The following is a 12343-nucleotide window of genomic DNA, read 5'->3' on the forward strand; positions in this document are numbered from 1 at the left end:
TCTGTTTTAGCAGTTTAACGAGCCTATCTGAAAAGCACCAGGTAAGTATTTGGAAAAATCCGAGTAAAACCAGTCTCTGGGATACTCAGTTTGTGGGATGAGATTTGTCAAGGCAAAAATTAAGTCTTGAGAAAATAAGAAATGTCTGGATGATTGCCGTGACTTGCATACAAATTATGGAAAGCAGGTTTGCCATCAGCACCTGTAATAGACCAAGCTTATGAAACAAACAGGCTAGAATGTTCCCTTTAACAAACTGCTGATACCTGAATTTTATTAGTACCGCATTTAGGCAGAATAAATATAGATAGGCTGGCTTGACAAATATAGATAGGCTAGCTAGCATAGCAGTAATACTGAAATGGATTTTTGAAATTTAGTTTCTTCAAAGCTTTGGGGAAATAAGCTAGATGTATAGGTTGATGCTAAATGAGCTTTCTGGAATTCAGTAAATGAACTATTCATCCAACAAGCAGACCAAGTCCAGCCCCAAGACCATAGAAATAACTGAACTCCTAAAAAATCCCTACCTATCTACCTACGGAACAAACGACTTCCTCTTTCACTCGGATTATTTTCTGACTGCAGACTTTCTGTACTGCAGAAGACTGCAATGTTAAAACTACTATAGAGGCTGCATTAAAAATAATTCTCCTATTCTCCTGATCTTTCTTAACATTAAGTTTTCTAGTTGGAATAAACCATGCCATGGATGAGGGACACCCATAATGACGGTGTGTAAAGAGTGCACCAAAAAAACCTTTAGGATACAGGGCTAGATTTTATGGCTTTCATACAAAAATGGATGTTGGTAGCGCTGCTGAATCATCACTTTGAGGAATGAGTGTTAGATCCTTCCACGAACAGGAATATCAAGCCGCAGTTTGCTTGGATAACAAATATAGACAGAAAGATTACTACAGTTCTCTGAAGAAGTCTGTAAGTATATGAACAAGGAAAATCAGATTATGATCTTCTTGGATTTAGACACAGAATTCTGTGTCTAGAAAGACTGAGAATCCTGGCCTGAAGCCTAGAGCAAGGTCCCTGAAAGCAACTAACGCATTGATAGGAGTATTACTAAGGTGCCAGCACTTCCTAATTTACTATCACCTTACCAAAACATACATCTACAACCAAGAAGAAAGGGAAAAGCAGCTAAATAAAAGAGAGCAAAATGATAAAGCGATGAAGTTCAAAGGAATGCTTGTTCATTTGAATACAAAAGTATTCAAATCTTTGAGCACAAAAGTATTCAAATCAGCAGGCTAGCAAATGGCAACCGATAACGTGGAAAAAAAAGAAAGACGGTGCTAGTCCATATAACACATTAACAGATGGGCGTGTGACATCTAGTGGTCGGATCGTTTAAAAGCATCGGAAACATAATGCTGTAGAGCCCCTCTGCTTTCACCTCCAAAATCGATAGAAGAGCCAAAAGTCATGCACTTTTGGGCTAGGGAAGAAAAATCAAAAGTATGCCCTACTTCTTCTATCTTACACATATATGTATGGTTCTTCTCCTAGAACTGAAGGAGAGAGGCTGTTAGAAGTGCCTGTTGGATCTCAAGTTTTAAAGGGTCAAATGACAAAAGAAAAAGAATTTGTCAATTCAGCTGTTCAGCCATCTTACCATCAAAGCAGATTTCACCAAAATTTCAATTATGTAAGAAAGTAGGTTAAATTTTGAGCCTTATCTGAACCCCAAATCACAAAAGACCCAAATAACACTCTCTTAGCTAGGAATGAAGCTGGGTCTGAGTTATATACTTCTTTCTCATAAGGTGAGTTTCTAGCAGACATAAGAGCTCAAAAAAGACTACTGCGTGGGAAGGAAAACATAGCTTTTTATTTGGAAACCTTTCTGAATGTACCTTCCTCTTATACTTTGTTTTATTTCCACACATATTCACAAAACTTATCTGTCCTGCATAGCAAAAGCAATACTATTATTATGAGATGCCTGAAACATAAAGGTATATATATAGGATTGATGTCACAACTATAGTAGTAGCTCTTAAATGTTAAATGTATTTTCATATACCTACCCTTCATTTTCTAAAGCGATTGAATATTCCATTTAAAAAGTAAATATTTTCATACAGTTAGTGATGAACTTTGAAGTATAAATATGTTGGATAACATGCATTCACTGAGCTACGTATTCCATGTGCAAATTTACTGCGAATGTCATTCTAGTTCACGAAAGTCTTTAATAAAATATTGAGAATAATGTGACCAGAAGTGGTTTTAAAATATATTTTACTAATTTTTTTTTAGCTAAAAATGTCAGTCTCTCTGCTGAGAAGTTGATTTATTCAACCTACATATTGATATAGATAACATTTATGGTAAACAGCAAAAAAAGAAAGTTTTGTAGTAATTTCTACTCCTCAGCTAAGTCATCCTCAGCTCTAATTCATTCTCTGCATTTCTAACATTCCTCATTAAAAATAAACTAAATTAATGTATAACTGCCCAGAATTGTAGAATTTACTTAAAATGATGAGTTAATCAAACTAATGACACTGTATGGTCGAAAGTCTAGAGAAAAAACAAAGAACATAAGTACCCAATGCATGTTCACATTCAGCACTGCTCTTTTTAAAGATGTCAGCTGGACAGAGAAATACACTTTTCTAAGATTTGTTTTTAAGTGAGAAGTGGAATAAAACATCCAAATGGAAGGATAGCCGGGTTTTGCTGTTGCCCTTATTCCCAATGTGTAGTCCACATTTTACATGCTGAACACCACGTTGAGAAGAGCCAGAAATTGCCTTTTAGGCCAAGCCAATACTACACAAGCTTTGCTTAGGTAAGCTTTCTTGGGATGTACTTTCACCTGGAGATGTTATGTCTTTTGGCTTAGTTAAATGTTTCCTGTTGTATTCACTTACCATAACTACAAAAATGCTCAAATTTATTAAAAGTCCTGCAGAGCATCTCCATTACTTGATCAAGGGAATTTTCTTCTCCCAAAGTCTCAATCAGTATTTTGTCTGGCAGCTTAAACATGTTTATATCTGACAAGTGCTAAGTAGTGTTTCAAAGAACATTAGCCGACTTTTGTTTTTCTAAGAAATTTATAATTTAGGCAAGAATTTAATCTTACTAAATAAAATGAACATATGTAACATCCACTTGACATTTCAGTTATAAATCTGCTTTTCCTAGATGGAAATGAAATGTTTAGAAGAACACAAATGTTCTGATTTAATGGTATTCAGACATGGTTTTCACATAAATTTGAAATGAGAAGAGAGAAAAAAGGTAAGTTCTTGCTGAATTGGTGAAGATCAGAATCTCCTACTGACTTTTCAGACATTTCAGAAGACTCCTGGTCACTGAACTCACAGTGTGACTTCAAAGGAAGGACAGGAGTCCCCTTAGAGAGGGCCAAGGGAATCTAAAAATATTTTGTGTACAGTAAATACAGTGAAGGGAACAACACAGCTCTGGCTACAAACAAGTACTTTCTACTGAGCTGATGGCATGTAGTATAGACATTTCCAGACAGAATCACAGCATAACGAAGGTTGGAAGATACCTCTAGAGATCATCCAGTCCAATTCCCCTGCACATGCAGGGTTACATGTAGAACACATGGCACAGGATTGTCCAAGTGGGTTTTAAAAATCTCCAGAGAAGAAGACTCCACAAGCACTCTGGTCAACCCTTTCCAGTGCTCTGTCAAAAAGTTTTTCCTCAAATTCAGGTGGAACTTCCTGTGCTTCAGTTTGTGACCACTACCTCTTGTCCTATCACTGGTCAGCACTGAAAAGAGTCTGGCCTCATCCTCTTGACATCTTCCCTTAAGGTATGTATACACATCGGTAAGATCCCCTCTCAGTCTTCTCTTCTTTAGGCTGAACAGGCCCAGCTCTCTCAGCTTTTCCTCCTTGGACAGATGTTCCAGTCCCCTGATCATCTTTGTAGCCCTACACTGGACCCTCTCCAGTAGCTCCATGTTCCTCTTGCAGCAGGGAACCCAAAACTGGACTCAGTACTGGACCCAGATGTGACCTCACCAGGGCTGAGTAAAGGGGAAGAATTATCTCCCTTGACCTGCTGGCAACAGTCTTCCACATGCAGCCCAGGACACCACTGGCCTTCTTGGCTACAAAGGCACATTGCTAGCTCATGGCCACCTTGTTGCCCACCAGGTCCCTCTCCAGGAGGTCAACCCTCAGCCTGTCCTGATGCATGGGGTTATTCCTCCCTAGCTAGAGGACCTGCACTTCCCATTGTTAAACCTCATGAGATTCCTCTCTGTCCATCTCTCCAGTCTGTCCATGTCCCTCTGAACGCCTGCACAGTCCCCCGGGGGACCAGCCACCCCTCCCAGACTTGTACCATCAGCAAGACAGCATCTTTACTTACACAGGAAGTCAAGTATGCTCACTGATTGCCAGATTGTGTGAACCAAGCCACAGATAGGCATAAGGATCAGCTATACATTTCCTAATTAGCCGCATAGAAAGGAGATATTGGTAAAAGAGGTGAGAAAATGTCTGTATCGCTGCTGTGTGATCCATATAGAAGACGCTATTATAATGCAAACTGATGCACAGTTTATCTACCTTATCAGTATTGAAATTGACAGAAACTGGCACAAATAAATCCAACACAAAACATTCATGCCCAAGTCTCTATCCATTCGTACCTGATAGCAAAACCTGAGACTGCTTCCTACCTGCTAGGCAGCCCTTCCACCTGCTGAATAGCAAACCTATCACAATACGCCGTGTGGCTACCCAGGGCATCTCCAAACTCGCAGCAGACCTGGTGGTAACGCTTTATATCTGTTTGGCAAATAAAGGTGAAAAGCTAGATACCAATCTCCAAGTGCTGCTAGAGTCTAATAGTGAAAATAAACCTGCTCCTTTATATTAATGTAAAGAAAACAACCCCCTTGTTTGCATTAGCTGCTGATACATACACCTCTGGCTCCGTTTTGAGAGGAGGACAGAAGGAGGGTCAGAGTCCTTGCATAAAGCTGCACTGGCCACCCCTTCCCTCTCTGTCAGACTTGGCCTTTCCAGCAGAGAGATCAGATGTGTCTAACGATCAGAACAGATGGAAGTGAAAATTGAAATAAAGTCCTGAAGCACATTATCTTGGAGTTCTCATTAGCAGATGGTCCTGAGGACTTTTGGAGGAATGCTCAGCAGACCTCATGTATAGCACACATTTGGAGTCAATTTTGTGCCAAGCAGTACTATAGATAATCATCACCTCAGACAAGCATTAGGAAAGCCATCAACAGGACTATTCATCCCAGGTGAAATTCTGCTTCTCTTGATGAGTGGCCTAGCAAGTCTCCGTACAATCTTAGCTGGATCACATGCCACAGCCACAGGCAAAAACACATTAATTCCTTTAAGAAAGATCATCTTCCTTACAAGAATGGACGTGCTTTTATTGGGAAAAAGAACTGTGTGCAGACACCCAAATAGGTGGTATCAGGAAATACACGAGTCGTGTGCATTAAGCAATAGTCCTATCAGGCAAGTGGCAAATACTTTTGGCCTAGCAGAAAGACCTATGTGTTGGATTGCCCCAAACCTGCACACGTAAAATACAAAACCTAACATACATACATGCAAAAAAAAAAAAAAAAGCCCTTTTAAACTGACAGCTTTGCTTTATCTTGAGGGCATATCTGTCCACACTCTACACAAACTATTTAATAATCTGTTGAAGGTTCTAAAGTGGGAAACTTCTTTTTTCCCCATCAAGCAACCACTCAAATACTTTTCATATGCATCACAAGACAAATGCCCTTTTTAGATTTTTCCAATTAAATTGATAATCTAGAAAAAAAAGGACATTCATACTAGTCTAGTAGGTCTAGTAAAGTTTCACATAAATAAAATACTTAGTAATGCTTACAGAATACTTTAAAAGTTTATCTAAATTTCTTTGTGGACAAAATTATGTATCACTAAGGGCTAATTCTTATTTATTTAAAAGCAATTTCTTTTTTGATTTCAGTATTTGAAATTGCAATATACTATGCATAAGGGTATTCGCAGGCACAATATTACAGATATAAACCAAGTTTTGTTGTGCCTGAATACTCAAAAGAAGGTAACACTTAAACAATTTCTGGTCCAAATTAATGACTAAAACCACTGAGAGTTACACAGTTTTGTGCAGATTTACAAGCATTTTGGCTTTTATATTAGCATAAAATGTCCACTGGCAATGGGCAATATAGTAAGTAGCATGCAATGTGTTATTGATTTATTGAAAATTAAGGAATTCTGAATAGTGCTTCAGATAATAAACAAACAAACAAACAATGACAGTACTTTGGAGCTAGCTGTCTTGCAGCTCTCTAAGTGGAATGCAAATGGTAATATCTTCCAGAAAAATGTGCATGTCACTGAGGAATAAGTGCTGATACACTGAATAGCTGGAAGAAGAGAGGATTATAGCTGATGACAGCACAGAAAATATACTCTTAAAATATCCATGAGCTAGTTTACATTCAGAATTCCAAAATAAGTAAGACAACTATTTCACATCTGATTTGCTCTGGCACAAGTCAGGGTATGGGTACCTAACATGAAGTCATTTAAAGAAATTTATATCTACAATCTAATCTCTGGCAAGCACTCAAAAGCTATCAAAGCTACAGTCATGAGATATTTTTATTTTATAGTAAATATCAGCTATTTTTGTTAGTACCTTCTGGCAAAAAATGCATACTGATGCTCAGAACGTATCTAAAAAGCAAAAATGAAGACAAAAATAGAATAATTCAATATAATTTAGGGGGAAAAAAAAAGGCCCTGTCCTCTTTAATTGTTTCATATCAGTCATAAGTTCCTTTGAGGTTGCCAGAAGGTGCTAGTAGAAAAAAATATTTTTAGAAGAAAAAAAACAAATGCTTTGTATGAAAATTAAGAACATAAAAATCACCTGCCAGGCCAGCCTCGGTGTCCACCTCTCCCAGTACCCTACTTCAAAATGGCAACAGGAAATGGCATCTAGGGACAACACAAAAGCCAGGGCCATTTCTCCAGGCACACTCCCATAGCACCCATCCTTGTTGGATTAGAAGGTTAGAAGGTACTTACTCACTTGGTGCTTCATCTCCTGCTTTTCTTTATGACAAAAATACCTCTTCTGATTCTGCTTGCACTACCTGACTCCACAGTCCCTGGCAAGTTCCAAAAGTTCAATGCCCACTGCGTAAAGCAGTGGCCTCTCACTACAAGACAGACCTGGAGGTGCAGGAGCGTGTCCAAAGAAGGGCAACGCAGCTGGTGCTGGGGCTGGAGCACAGACTTTATCAGGAGCGGCTGAGGGAGCTGGGGTTGTGCAGTCTGGAGAAGAGGAGGTGCAGGGGAGACCTTATTGCTCTCTACAGCTACCTGAAAGGAGGTTGTAGTTTTTTGTCTTTATGAATCTGCCTACTGCAACTTAAAAAAAAAAAAAACACATAAAATATCAAAATGGCAGGCACAAAGCTTAGACGATCCTTCAACATTCTAATTTCCAATTATGATTGTCTTTACAAACTTTCCAAATCTATCATCAATACACTAAAGTAGAACAGTACTATAACACAAGTACCACAGTTGTGCAGTTTTGTTCAATTAGAGATAATCTGAGTATCTCTGACACTAAAATAAATAATGCTTGTAGAATTTAATGGAGATATTTCCACTGTAATAGTGCACAGGATACATGTATTATAATTTCTACTTTCTTAGTATTTTAATAAAATGAACATTCACAAACGAAATCAGAAAGCCTTCCTGTTCCACAACAAAGGCCTATGCGTTCAGTCAATCCTACAAGTTGCAGGCAAGAGCTAACCTTTTGCTCCAAAAAGGTGCTGCAGCTGTTTATAATCAATGCAAACGGTCTTGGAAACTGCAAGCAAGGATATGTGACTGTGAGCACTTAAAAAGCAGTTCTGTAGACAGTGTTCAAAAGAGGTTAGTACTTGTGTGAGATTCTCCAGAGAAGCAGGCAGAAGAACATCTCAGAGCATCAGAAAAATTATCTTTGTCACTCATTGGCATATACAATTACAAAATGAAAATCCGTAACAATGATTTCTTACAAAACACTAGTCAGTGAAGTAGATAATGAAAATAACATGTTGAACAACCTAATAAAAAAATAAAAAACCTAATAAAAATTTGTAATTGAAAATTACAAATAAATCATCTTACCTCACAAATTAAGCACATAGATTCAATGAGTGTGATCAAGTCACTACTCAAATGTTCAATTACAACTCGTTTTTTATACAAGGACATCTTTCCCTGAAGAAAATGAACACACAGCAAATATTTTTTGTGCCTAATAGAAAATAGAGATGTCCCAAGGAAGAAAAAATAAATAAATAAACAAGAATGAGCCCCTAAAGTTTGACTGATAACATCTGTAGTTGTATCTTGGGCATCTGCGTATTTTTGGCAGACCTATGCTTCACAGAAGTTCTGAACAGATCTATTTGCATTTTTTTTTTATGAAACTTTGACTCTTCAAGAAAATATTCTTCAGGAACCAAACACTTATTAAACCATGAATTCATAAGGCAGTACCATGGCTTATTTGTATAAGCTAATACAGCATCATCACTTGAAAGCCGCCTGTTTCCCATTTTCCATTTTCAAACTGAATCCATACCTTGTCTAGATTTTTTTTTTCATTTGTTTTCATAGCAAAGTCAAAGATTTTTCTGATCCTTTAAAAAAAAAGTGTCAAATTGTGGGATTTTTTTTCTGAAGTGAAAGAAAAATAAGAATTACAAAGCTATAAAAATTAGTACAACAGAGAAGCCATTATACACAGAAGCCATTTTTATAACAAAGTCATTTTTATAACCACGGAACTTGTAAAACAGGGAACAGGAACAAGGATTTTATGCCATTTAACATGAGTAACTCTACAAATCTTATTTATATATGTATTTTTATTAAAATAGTAAGTGAAAAACCCAGGGTGTTGAAAAATTTTGAGTCTAGGTTTCAAAAATACTCCATAAATACTCTTTCTACCTGATGTGCTACAAGATGGATCCTTGAATCCATGCATGGAATTCTTCAGGACAAGAGAGTTGAGAGGTTTGGCAGTGTCCTTCTGCAAATGAAAAAGAATCAAGTTCTTTTGATCTTGTTAAAAGGAAAGCAACAAAACACAGCACAGACTATTTCTCACTTTACGATTTTTCTGGAACAAAAGAACACAATAGACTGAAAAGAGCTCTCCATTATGGTCATACTCTAGTCCTCTGGAGGCTCTAAAGGGCAAGCTGCCAATTTCATCTTCACTGTTGAGTCCCACTTCGAGCCTTTATGCCACAGATAACAGTTTTATACAAGATGATATTTGTGTACTATCAAGATAAAACTGCTGGAAGACATGTTCAAGTCTTACTTGAAACATGCTCTAGTCAACATAATAGAAAAAAAAAAAAAAAAGCCCAAACTGTGGCTTTTCAGCAATGTGCGTGGCTTGCAAGTGATCAAATGAGCCAGCTCACTTCCATCACATGATGCAAGCAAGCTGCCGAGCTGCGCTGGATAACCTAAATCTCCCCAGCAAAGCAAATAAAAGAAGAGAACTGAGCCAGAGGAATGCAAAAAAGAACCAGGGAACCTGCAGGACTGCCCCAGTTCTGGCTGCTCGTTTGCAAGTTTGACAGCAAAGGCCCTTGCCCACATAACCAGGTCAGGACAGTGATTAGGAAGTATCAAAGTGCAGAGCACAATCACAAACCAGGACTGGTTTAAGGTTGTTTAACTGCAAAAGAAGACATTCTCGATAAATATATGTAACAAAAATCAACAGTATAAATTGATATCAGGATGAAATGCCTGGTCCAAGCATGTATTCTTTTTCTATCAGACACACTGAAGACAGTCAGGAAAGACTTCCAAAATGCATTCATTTTCACAAGTCCAGTAGGATAAGAGAGGAAAAGAATGAGAAGCACAAAGAACATGGAGCCTAACTTCAATACAATATATCTAGGCATACCTCTCTCATCACGCTTCAGAAAAGATGGAAGAAAGTCAAGTCTCCAGGAAAAAGCTGCTTGAGCACAATGACAGGTCCTGCTAATTAGATAATAATGTTTAGTAGTTTGCAAGGTATAGGCTGGACAGCCTCCTAAGAGCTGTGCAGCAAAATGGTGTTTTTTTTTTTAAAAAAAAAACTGTTTTTTTATTAAGGAAGTTGCATCTGATACTTTTTATTTTTTATGAACCTATAAAGAAGTGGGGGTTTTTATTTATTTTTCCTCTTAAAAACAAAACGTATGTCTTGGAGTAGTTAGCACTATGAACATACAGTTAAAAATACCGAATTCTTTTTTTTGTTTTTTTTCTCCTTAAGATTTTTATTTTTAGACTTTGGACTTCTGAGACTTCATCACTGCAATCAAAGATGAAAAATCTAAAATCTAGAGGGTAAATTTCCTTCTCTAATGTCCTTAAGGTCTGTAGTTGTTCTATGGTATCACTATTTACCAATCTGCTGCCGCATTAAATTGCCAATTATTACGTTTTTATACTTTATAATTAGCTCTCTAAATCCATACCCCAATGCAATTCTTTCTGTAAAATTGGGGTCATAATAAAGAAAACTATTTTTTTTCTTTAGAACAAGAAGTATTATCATCCTTGTTTCCAGAATAAAAGCTATTCTGACAACATTAACTGTTTTCCACTTAAATATTCATCATTTCAAAGAGGAAACTGCTACTGTTTCTTTGCTGTTAATAAGTGCCACAAGAAAGAGTGGCTTCTGAATTTAGTTGAGTATTTTAGCTGGTAGAAGCTCAATTACAAACTCAGGATTGTCATAACATCTTGTGATACATTTCTAGTGGTATTTAGCAAGTTGAGCGCTTGCTCTTACATTTAATTGCACAGGTAACATTGAAAAGCTGGTCCTGGCTTTTGTTTTTTCCACACACTGCTCTGTTTATCACAGAATCATAGAATCATAGAATGCTTAAGGTTGGAAGGGACCTCTAGAGGTCATCTAGTCCAACCCCCCTGCATACGCAGGGTCACCTAGAGCACGTGGCACAGGACTGCAATCAAGCGGGTTTTGAAGATCTCCAGAGAAGGAGACTCCACAACCTCTCTGGGCAGCCTGTTCCAGTGCTCTGTCACCCTCACTGTTAAGAAATGTTTCCTTAAGTTCCTGTGGAACTTTTGGTGCTTCAGTTTCCAGCTGTTTCCTCTAGTTTTGTCAGTGGCCACCACGGAAAAGAGGCCAGCACCATCATCCTCCCTGCCTCCCTTGAGGTAATTATAGACACTGATCAGGTCCCCTCTCAGCCTTCTCTTCTCCAGGCTGAACAGGCCCAGCTCCCTCAGCCTCTCCTCATAGGGCAGATGTTCCAGGCCCCTGATCATCCTTGTAGCCCTGCGCTGGACTCTCTCCAGCAGCTCCACATCCCTCTTGTACTGTGGGGCCCAGAACTGGACACAATACTCCAGATGCGGCCTCACCAGGGCTGAGTAGAGGGGCAGGATCACCTCCCTCGACCTGCTGGAGATGCTCTTCTTAACGCACTCCAGGACCCCATTGGCCTTCTTGGCCACGAGGGCACACTGCTGCCTCATGGTCAACTTGTCATCCACCATGACACCCAGGTCTTTCTCTGCAGAGCTGCTCTCCAGAAGGTCGGTCCCCAGCCTGTACTGGTGTCCGGGGTTATTCCTCCCCAGGTGCAGGACCTTGCACTTGGCCTGGTTGAATTTCATGAGGTTTTTCACCGCCCAGTCGTCCAGTCTGTCCAGGTCCCTCTGGATGGCAGTGCAGCCCTCTGGGGTATCAGCTACTCCTCCCAGTTTCGTGTCATCAGCAAACTTGCTGAGGGAGCACTCTGTGCCTTCATCCAGGTCATTGATGAATAAATTAAACAGGACTGGACCAAGGACTGACCCCTGGGGGACCCCGCTAGCTACAGGCCTCCAACTAGACTCTGCACCGCTGATCACCACCCTCTGAGCTCTGCTATCCAGCTAGGTCCTAATCCACATCACTGTCTATCCCACACTTCCGGAGCTTGCCCAGGAGGATGTTGTGAGGGACGGTGTCAAAAGCCTTGGTGAAGTCGAGATAGACGACATCCACCGCTCTCCCCTCGTCTATCCAGCTGGTCATTCCATCATAGAAGGCTATCAGGTTAGTCAGGCAAGATTTCCCCTTGGTGAATCCATGCTGACTACTCTTGAGCACCTTCTTGTCCTCCATGTGCCTGGAGACAACGGCCAGTATGAGCCGTTCCATCACTTTTCCAGGGACGGAGGTGAGGCTGACTGGCCTGTAGTTGCCTGGGTCCTCCTTCTTGCCTTTTTTG

This window comes from Tinamus guttatus, unplaced genomic scaffold, assembly GCF_059628265.1.
Source record: "Tinamus guttatus ecotype Peru unplaced genomic scaffold, ASM5962826v1 Tinamus_guttatus_pri_ptg000115l, whole genome shotgun sequence".
Taxonomy (NCBI): domain Eukaryota; kingdom Metazoa; phylum Chordata; class Aves; order Tinamiformes; family Tinamidae; genus Tinamus; species Tinamus guttatus.